The following is a 10,552-nucleotide window of genomic DNA, read 5'->3' as shown; positions in this document are numbered from 1 at the left end:
CCCTCACACTAATATACCCTGTGTTGTGGGCAGCCAGTCTCTTTCTTTTAACATATAAACTGTATTTGCCTTTATGATTTATACATAACACAAATTTATATTTATTTATTTATACTTTGTTAACATAATTATACAAACAAAAAGTAAGTAGGTTACATAAGTTATTAGGCAACAGGCGGCCTTATCGCTAACAAGAGATTTCTTCCGGGCAACCCTAATATGGGGAATTAAAAAAAGAAACACCTATTAATATATATAATAAAATCCAAAGCAAAACTATAAACAATAATATGTATAAACAGACATGTAAAAGCTTTGCCAAAGGTTAATTCACTCACAATTAATATAGATAAGTAGTAGCTAATTACGAGGCAAATGAAAAATGATCAAAATAAAGATTTTTAAATAAATTTAGAGACTGAGCTCGTCTGATATCAAAATATTTAAACTATTTTTGCACGATAAGAATATTTTCTGTATCAGCATAGGTTGGTAGCACAGGTTGACAAGATGTTCTTTGAGATTTTTACTAAGTGTACGTAATGTGAGTTTTTAAATGTTAGTGATAATTTTGTTTTTAAGGAAGTGGTTAAAGACGAAAGGGCCTCGGAAGGAGAGAAAGCGTTGGGAGAAGAAAGTGCGTTTTTTGGGTTGGTTTGCCTTGTGTTTGATGTGGTGTGTCGGGTGTTTGCTACCAAAAAAGTCTGCATATTGCTATTAAGCATAATTGTCTAACAGTTAAAAGCTTTGTTTCTTTGAACAATTTTGAAGTTGAGTAGGGGAAAGGTTTCCTATAGGATCATACGACATATTAGTATTAAAACACATTCTGATCCTATAAACTTCATAATCAAGTCATTAAGTATTATCTCGGATGTACGACCTTAGTAATATAATCCCATACGTCTAGATCTTCGCATTGTGACCTACATAGCAAGGCATTATTACGTACAGACAAATAGTTCGTGCTCACTTTAATGTGATAACTTTGTAGGACAGTTAGGCCGTGATGTAAGCTTCGAGAATAATTTCAATTTGCTTTAAGTGTGAACTTGTGTATGAAGTAATAAAAACACATGTAGATTCTAAAATATAGCTACGAACGGCTTCAAGGGACCAGGAAGGATTCACATGAAATTAATATATGTAAAGAATTTATTCTCTGAGTATATACACAGGAGGCTGATCACCTACTTGCCTATTAGATTTACAAATGATCATGATATAGATACATAAATCTGAGGCCCAGACCTAGGAAGGTTAGCACCACTGTTTTTTTTGTATACACTATATCCCTTATAGACTACATAAAGATAACTTCAAAATATATATTGTCTAGCATAAGCGCGTATATTTATTATAATGTTTCATCATCGGACGTCGAAGCAGAATGGTAGATGTATTTCCGAACCACGCACTCAGCACACAATTTCTCGAGCACTTCAAGAAGTGTATTCCAATGCTCTTAAAAGGCCGGCAATGCACTTGCGAGCCCTCTGGCAATGCGAGTGTCTATGGTATCACTTAACATCAGATGAGCCTCCTGCCCCGTTACATAAAAACAATTGTATTTACAATGATAAAGCAGTTCTAATGTATTGCGTTCATTGATGCCACGGATTAAGCTCGTAAATAAATGAAAGTAAAAATCGTTATGAAGCACATTAGAGAGCGTACCGAATTATTGTTGTTGTTCATTAAAACCTGTTGATCCTTTAAAAGTAGACTATATCATTGATTTATTTCATTAATTGATCACTCTTCAGTGTCTGTTTCCTTATGAAGAGTATACAAAGAATAATTGGTCTAACGCCTAAACTCCTTACTATACAAAATAACTCTTTTACGATCTTGTATATTGTATCTACACTTATATGTAAAAGAAACTTTAACATAATTAAATATGAATTTTATAACTTTACCCATTAAAGGAATAAAACATAATGTTCACAATAATATCGACAGTCGATATCTTTTGTTGTTCAATCCCTAGAAACAACAGCGTTAATTAAGTTGGGTGTTGTTTGATATCGTTATTTCAACAAGAAAATTGCGTGCAAAGATTAATAAGTAGAAACGTCATGCATGTCATAATTATAAAAATATTTTCTAAGCAAATTGTCGGAAGTTTGGATGCGAAATCAACATTTAAGAAATGGGAAGAATGGATACATTATAATTAATTTTTAATATAAAACTTTTATAAATTAAATATGTTTAATTAAAACAGTATTAGGCAAGACAAGTTCTCTTTAGTTTGAATATCGGCTGGATAAATGGTTTTCTACTGGATTCATATTGTAGCAGAAGATGGTGGTAGAAAGCATTTTTTTATAGAACAAGAGGAATACAGGCAGGAGGCTCTACTGCTGCTAAGTGATACCGCCGCCCATGGACACTCTCAATGCCAGAGGGATCGCGAGTGCATTACCGGCCTTTTAAGAATTGGTACTCTTGACCCTTAGTCGAAGCATGAAGAAACTATCACGCTCAAGAAAAAAAATTATAAGCATATCACTCACTTCCTTAAGAATAAAACCAAGAAGAACTCCGTAAAGCACATATTTGCCTACGTACTTATAAGCAGTCTATAGATGTGCGTGAGTCAAGTTCCACATAATAATAAAGGAAACGTCTAAAGTCACTCTACAAGCCAAACTTGTTCATTTTCTTCACTGAGGCTTTTTACTTTTACCGTCGGAGTTACTCCCCTAGAGTATAGCCAGATGCAGGCACTCTCTTCAACAATTACATTGCATTCATTCGTGTCTTAGCAATTAACATCTAATTACTTCGCCTACATTCGAATGGTGTACGTGAGTGGTTAATATAGAGCAAAATAAAATCCTCTATCTAACCTAAATTTTCTAGAACAATTATTCAACACATTTATTCAAAATCATTACACAGCAGACTAAAGCATAAAATAAGAATTAAGTCAGAAGACTACCAGAAAATAAAATGGAAGGAAACGTTGATATATAGCTTCCGCGTTTGGTATGTTAAGAATTAGAGGGAAGCTATTGAATGATATTGTTTTAGTACGTATTCTATAATTAATCTTTGATACTGTTTTATACGCTAGCCCATAATTAGCAGGTGATTTCTTTATTCGACGTAACAAGATTGCAGTTATTAGTAATTATTATGTTATTATGGTGTATACGATATATAATGATGGTTTTAGACAAAATACATACAGACGATGTTTCATGTGTTAATAACTTTAATTATATAAACGTAATATATTTCTGGCTATGCGTTTTTCTTTTAATTATTAAAATAGCTGCGATTCAAAGATTTTATCTGATATTTTCAGACTTTTAGAAGAAAGAATGAAATATTAACAATCGTATTGGTGACCTGTAAACTGAGTAAAGGACTAAATAAGAGGGATTTGGAAGTTATTAATGAGAAACGTAAAAAACACAAATGAAGGCTTTTTAATCTCAATTTCGTGGAAACAATGTGGCCTTGTCACAAGGTGCCATTTGACTACTTGTAATTTCATTTGGAAACTACAATTAGGAAATTCCTTTACTTTGTGACAGAATACTGGAAACTGAAGCAATTATAGATTTGATTTTTTTTTCATTTAAATAAATAGATAATTAATGTTAGATAGTATCGCTGACTCCAGGGCTGGTGCTTTCCTCGCTCAACGAATAAGTATTGCAATACAGTTAGGAAATGCTGCCTGCTTTACAGGTACACTGCCACGTGACCAAACTTTTTAAATTTGTTTTATTTATCAATTTTTAATTATTATTATTACATATAGGTTAAAATTTTGTAAATACATACAGTATTTACAAACTATTATGTGTTCGAAATAATTTTTATTGTTTAAAATATACATGAATATTTGAAAATTTAAAAAAAAACGTAATAACAATACAGTTCCGGAATACTGTATTCATTATTTTATTTGAAAATATCTGCTAATATTGCATTGCTTTATAACAACTGGATTTTATCATGTTAAGGTTTTAATTATAAAACGGAATTTTCTATACAATACAGCACAATAAATAATTTATATAAACGCGGCTAAAGGTGATATTGATAAACTTTAAGTAGAGCAATTCAACATTTTAAAATAAAACTGTCAACCCTTTTCTGACATCTCAATTTCTCTTGAATCATAATATTTTACTAGGACCCTCGCAAACCTAATTTAGAATGATTGAGTAACCCAACGGGATCTAGAATTTCTATATTAATCAACTAGTCTAGCCAGTTTCGTCCTTCATTTCGAAATAAAGGAAAATTATTTCCCACTATTTATTCTAACCACTGTTGCGCTGGATATTATTATTAACACTAAACTTGTCATAGATTTAGTATAAATAGCGCAGTCGTTAACAACTCACTCCGAAAATCTAGACTTACACTTGTTTAGAAGTAGTTTCAGCGGGTCACTCTTCTTCCTGAGCTCGTGTTCGTACCCCGTATGTATCCCATATATATGTCGCAGCAAACTAGCTTCATTAGCCGTTCAATTGACAGCTTAGTCTTTTAACTAAACGGCGCCGTTCAACTAACGGCCTGAAAGATGAAGAAGGCTGATCACCTACTCACCTATTCTATAAATTAAATGACCAAATAACAGATACATAAATCTAAGACCAAGGGTTGTGGCACCTCTGATTTTTTTTTATCGAGAGAGTTTCTGCATCATTGCATTATGATAATAATTATAATAAAGGCACTTTGATTCTATAATGTTAAATAAATTATATAATATAACAAATACATGTTAGTTATGTTATTGTAATGTCTACCTTTGTTATTTCTTTCTGTTCTGCAGTATGGACCTCTTTTGGGTAAAGGCCTTCCTGAACTTTCCATATGGTTCTGTCGTTAGCTTTCTCCATCCAATCCTCTTCAGGAATCTTAACCATTCCATCGCTTTTGAGTTCTTCCCTTTTTTGATTATTAGAATATTTAAATATAACTCAGACATACAAAAATCGTATATTAAATAAAAACATTATACCATTAACTGTGTATGCGATTTTTTTTCGTTTGAAAGTAATATAGTTTTATCAAATATTTAGTCGGACTTTATTAAGTATGTTGGTTGTGAAACGTCGTCTATTACGAGTATTATATGCTTTCATAAATGTGGACTTATTAACTTCTCTTGTTACCATGGGTACAGTTGTTTACATAAAAAATGGTAACAAATGAAACACAAATTGGGACTGGTCTGGTCGTCTTTATTATATCTCCCAGCGATAAGGATTGACTTGTCATTAAAAAATTATATCCCTTAATTGTCACCTTTCCATCACCAGTCTCCATATTATAATAGCGATATTAATACTGTTTTTATTTAATATATGACTAAAGAACGTTGGTCAGGAATTCTGGTTTTTCTTTCTTCCCAGTTTTCCTCAACGGCAATCGGTCTGTAAAATAATTGTATGTAACCAGCGGAGCGTGTTATTATTGACAGTTATATGTCATTCGCCACAGATTATTATTCGTGTACGTTCTCATCGAAACAGAATATGATGAACTCATACATAACGGAACTATAACATTTCATCGAAATAACTATTGCGAAATGACTGTGTTTAATGTTAATACTTCTCATAACGTATTGAGATAACAGTTTATTATATAAAAAACATGGTTGTTTGTAAAGTTGGTTTACGGACGATAGTTTAACGTCATAACAAAACATTGGAATGATTGCATAGTTTTAAGAAAGAAATTGAAGCATTTTTATTGAATTATGACTATTTTGTATTGATATAAAGGAGTGAATCCTCGGACTTATAGGCCAATCGAGTGAAAGAGAGATAGATGAGGTGCAAGGGTACAATGCGCGAAACGGTATAATGAATGTAATGGGACAATGAGCGTAACGGGATAAGAGTTATGCTTTTTCGTGCATCCTGCCGGCGTTCATCCATTTATTAAACATTTAGACGTTATTAGATTGCTTTCACATCAAAAAATCTTGTCTGAACTCTGTTTCTGTCTGTCTCATGTCGCAGTGTTTGTTCCTATACTCCTCTGAAACGGCTCGACCTATGCTTATGATTTTTTATGCATATTCAGTAAGTCTGAGAATCGGCTACTATCTATCTTTCAAATCCCTAAGTGATAAGGGGTGTCCACGCCAAAAAAATATCCACGCCAATTTTTTGTTTTTATTTTTTTATGATACAGCATACAAAAATACATACAACCCTTAACTGTCACCCTTTTACGGTCAACCCCTATTTTTATTATAGTAGATAGGTTCTTTTTTTCAACAAATAAAATGTTTCCTGGAAATACATGGAAAACTACGTTTGCCGGGTCAGCAATTCCATAATAGCTGTTCTATAAAATTATAGAAATGTATTATTAATAATTATAGATATGTTAAAAAAATACATCTGTCAGGCTACGCTGTTCAATAAGAAACTGAATAGTTTATTAATTTTTAGCAAAAACCATTTATTTTTTGGGTTTAAATCATGCTTAATCCTCAATATTTTTTTCTTAACGTACACGTAATTTACGTGTAAAAATTAGATAGCCAAGATTTAAACGGCCACCAACGAAATATGATCTTTCTTCAGGTTTCGTTACTTCTAACTTAAATAAAACTTTTCCGGTCATTGCGAAAACTCCATTTTCGATAGAAAACATATTTTCGGTGAGACAAACACAAATAGTATTATTTATCGACGTGGAAACTTCCACCCTTCGCCTTTTTGCGAACGTTACAAAATGAATTGGTGTTTTTAATTAATTTTATTACATCGTGGGATAAATATTGTTACTTTTTACAAAGTATTTTTTAACAAAGGTTTATTTTTGTATGCAGCCACAATTTAAACGAGAAGTAATCAAATTGATATACTATCTTCTGGCAGCGACTTTGCGGTAAATGGCATATACTTATGAATTATGATCAATTTTAATTAATTTTTTTGGTCGTTAATCTTGCTTTCGCTAAATATCTATGTTAAAAAACGTACTTATCAACCTAAAAATTTCACATAGGAACTCGATTATTTTAGACTATCAGTAAAATAGATTGAAAACCAAAGACAAAATTGAATAGATCAATGGAATATAGTCTAAAATCAGTTGATGAAATGTTTAACTATCAGTAAAGTAGCTTGAATATCAAAACCAAAACCATAGACAAAATAGAGTAGACCATACACCACTGGACTGTAGACTAAATGTAATGTAATGTAAAGATCAAATGTTGAAATTTTTAGACAATCAGTAAAACAGCTTTAATACCAAACGCCAAACCAAAGACAAAATAGAATAGACCATAGACAAATGAATTACAGAGTTAGATAAAAATAACATTCCAAAAAGTCAATGAAGACGGCAAGTGGATAAGTGTGTGCGGTCTCATTAAGTGGGCAACCTTATGACGTTGCTCATTCGAAACATAATACGATATGTCCCTGCTTGCGGGCTGCGGCTAATGAATAGCGGACAAGGTGACCATTCATTTTATATTTTGGGACATTAACACAAAATAAATAGGGGTGTAAATACGCCCTTTCACACAAATGGTGACACAGAGAAATATTGAAATACAAAATTATCTGAAATAAAAGGTTTTTATTATTATATCTTTGGGTTGGTATTATTAATATAACTTTTAACTTGATCAGATTAAAAATTAGTAGCTCTAGGCTTTAAAATAGGTAAACGAATGTTATAAACTCACTATTAAATGCGATTAATAAGATTTATTCAATTTACTGACATTGTAAACCAAAGAATTAAACATTTAGTGAAAATTAGAATTTTAATACAATCAGTAGAAATGTGTAAAAAGCGAATGGAAAGTAGTATACTTAACATAAAACTAAAAGACAAAGTTCTATACACAAGAAAACAAACTAAACTTATAGGCATTAAATACCGTATCCAACAACTAAAATGGAAATGGGTTGGGTATTTGACAAGTAATACCCACCAATAAAGTTATGGAATGTACCTTAGACATAAGTAAAGAGATCTACCATAGATGGGAAGATGATATTAAAAAGGTCGACATGGACGAGGAAAGCAAGACGATCAGGAAACCGGTGTCTAATAGGAAATAATAAGATAGTAATTACATTTAGTTTAACTAACTTTCGTTAATAACTAAGTAGAAATATGTATATTTATTTATTTAGAATTTAAATAGTTAATTTAATGTATATTTTAAGATACTACGATAAAATTTGACATTTAATGTTTGTTATTGTATAACAACACAATTATATACACACAAATTACCATTCAATACACTAATTGTTACAAGGAATTTTTATTTACTAAAAAGGGACACTTTAGACATAATGTTATTTTATTTATTTATTCCAGTATACAACAGCATACATAATATATCTACGGTTATGTTACAAACTCTTTTAACTAAAATGTATGATAAATTACTTAAAAATAAATGTTATAAAAAATATAATTAAAATAACAAGATAAAACTACCAGAAATTTTTAATAAGCTAGAAAAATAAAAATGACCAACAAAACAGCGGATTAAGTACGAGATAGGCACTTAACATTTAGCTCACTACCGAATACATTCAGCTCCGGATAAGTAATGTTTAATCCGTTATAATCGCGAAGAATTCGAAAGAGATGCCTGAACCCCTAAGTTGGTTATTGCAGACGGAATTTGGACAATTCTGCTGATTTTAGACCTTAGGAATGAGTAAGGGACGAAAATTTTAATGTCCTATAAAACCTCACTGGTCTATATTTTATTATTAATAAATTTATACAAGAACGTAACACTAGCTAAAGATCTCCGATCTTTCGATATTATATTAAATTTTTAAAGTCGCTGATGGTACGGATGTCTTTGAGAAAATCCTGTAATTTTTGTTACTAATTAGTATAAAATAAACTATTTTGAATGCCAATCAAGAAGTATTAATAGTTCTTCTTTTTGGTGTCAATCCATTACTGGAGGTTGGCTTTCAGTCCAGTTGCAACATCTGTCCACTAACGTTGCGAAGCCATGATATTTATCTTGTACCAACACGTCGTTACCCTGGATTTTATCCATGACAATTAGTTTTTAATTTTAAATAGTTTGATAAAATTTTGAAAATATGATGTATATAGCAGTCTATCTTTTTAATTATCTCATGGTCACACTAATCTTATTAGCAGGCTCTTAACTAGGGTCGTCCTTGCACACTGATATACTAATGAAGGAGCTACTGTTTTCTTAACAATTAGTTTTTGCTCGGCCAAATGGATTCATTGCCTGATTGTATTCTTAAGTTAAGTCTTAACTTAATTTGAAAAGATCTTTGAAATTTGTTTTCTGTATAAACTTAATTTACGATTCAATAGACACGAAGTTAAATTAACCCTGGAGCATGGGGACATATTTCTGTGTAACCTTTTTTTTTAAAATTAACTTACTACTTACCAGCCTAAAATATTGTTTCGCCTGTAATCAAACTTAGGAACACTGAACGTTAACCTAAAATATAACATACATAAATAGCAAGTAAATTATTGAACCCTTTCAAACGTAAATAAAAAAATAAATAAGTGGTATGGCTATGGAGCTCAGATTTTTGTATCTGTTTCACGATCATTTCTTAATCTAATAGGCAAGTAGATGAGCCTCCTGTGTCTGACAGAAGCCGTCGACTTTTTGGGTTTAAGGCAAGCCGGTTTCCTCACAATTTTTCCTTCACCGTTCACAGTCTATTGGTGCATAGGCGGGGATCGAACCTATGAACTCAGGGATGAGAGAGAAGAGAATTATGCTTCGAACGTAAATAATTCAGTCTAAACTCATTTATTGCCAGTTATTGAGGTATAAAACATAACTATTTTTCTTACTTAGCTGAGTATTAGAAGTCAAGTCCCAGAATCCCCATTAGGACATAGATTATATATCTATATATATATATATATATATATATATATATGAAAAGTTAGACCAGAAAAGGTGAATATTTTAATATAACAGTTTTTAATGACGTGGCATTAATGACCCCAGTGGTACTACAAGGTGTGGTATGAACTCAAATTTCTGTTTTCTCATTTTCTTTCTAACCGGTTTCCTAATGATGTTTTCATTCACCGTATGTGTTAAAGGCCGATATAGATTGAAAATTCATTGGTTGTCCGTGTTCGAATATACGACCTGAGGGATTAGAGTTGCACGATCAAGCCACTCACCCTACACTTCTCATTTAGCCCCGAGTGCCTTAATATTAATACGATAAATTTATGTAGGTGTTATAGAATCTGTAGCTGATACATTTCAGTCATTTGAATTTAGTCGGGTTATAATTTCTTTTAGATGCGATTAAATCATTACACACACTTACATAGAATTCGTTTTCCAGAAAAGTAAGCTGTTCTACTTACATATTCTAACATGGAGGTTTTGTAGTATCCGTTCCAAGCCATCTTTGAGAAGCAGGTCGTTGTTACCAGTTAATCTTGACTAATTGCTCAACAATTACAAGGATTATATTATAATTGAATAATAATTGTTAATATTGGTGATTAATTTCTAATTATAATAATATTCAACATA

The sequence above is a fragment of the Pieris brassicae genome, chromosome 6 (assembly GCF_905147105.1).
Source record: "Pieris brassicae chromosome 6, ilPieBrab1.1, whole genome shotgun sequence".
Lineage (NCBI taxonomy): Eukaryota > Metazoa > Arthropoda > Insecta > Lepidoptera > Pieridae > Pieris > Pieris brassicae.
Note: the sequence above shows the minus strand (reverse complement) of the source record.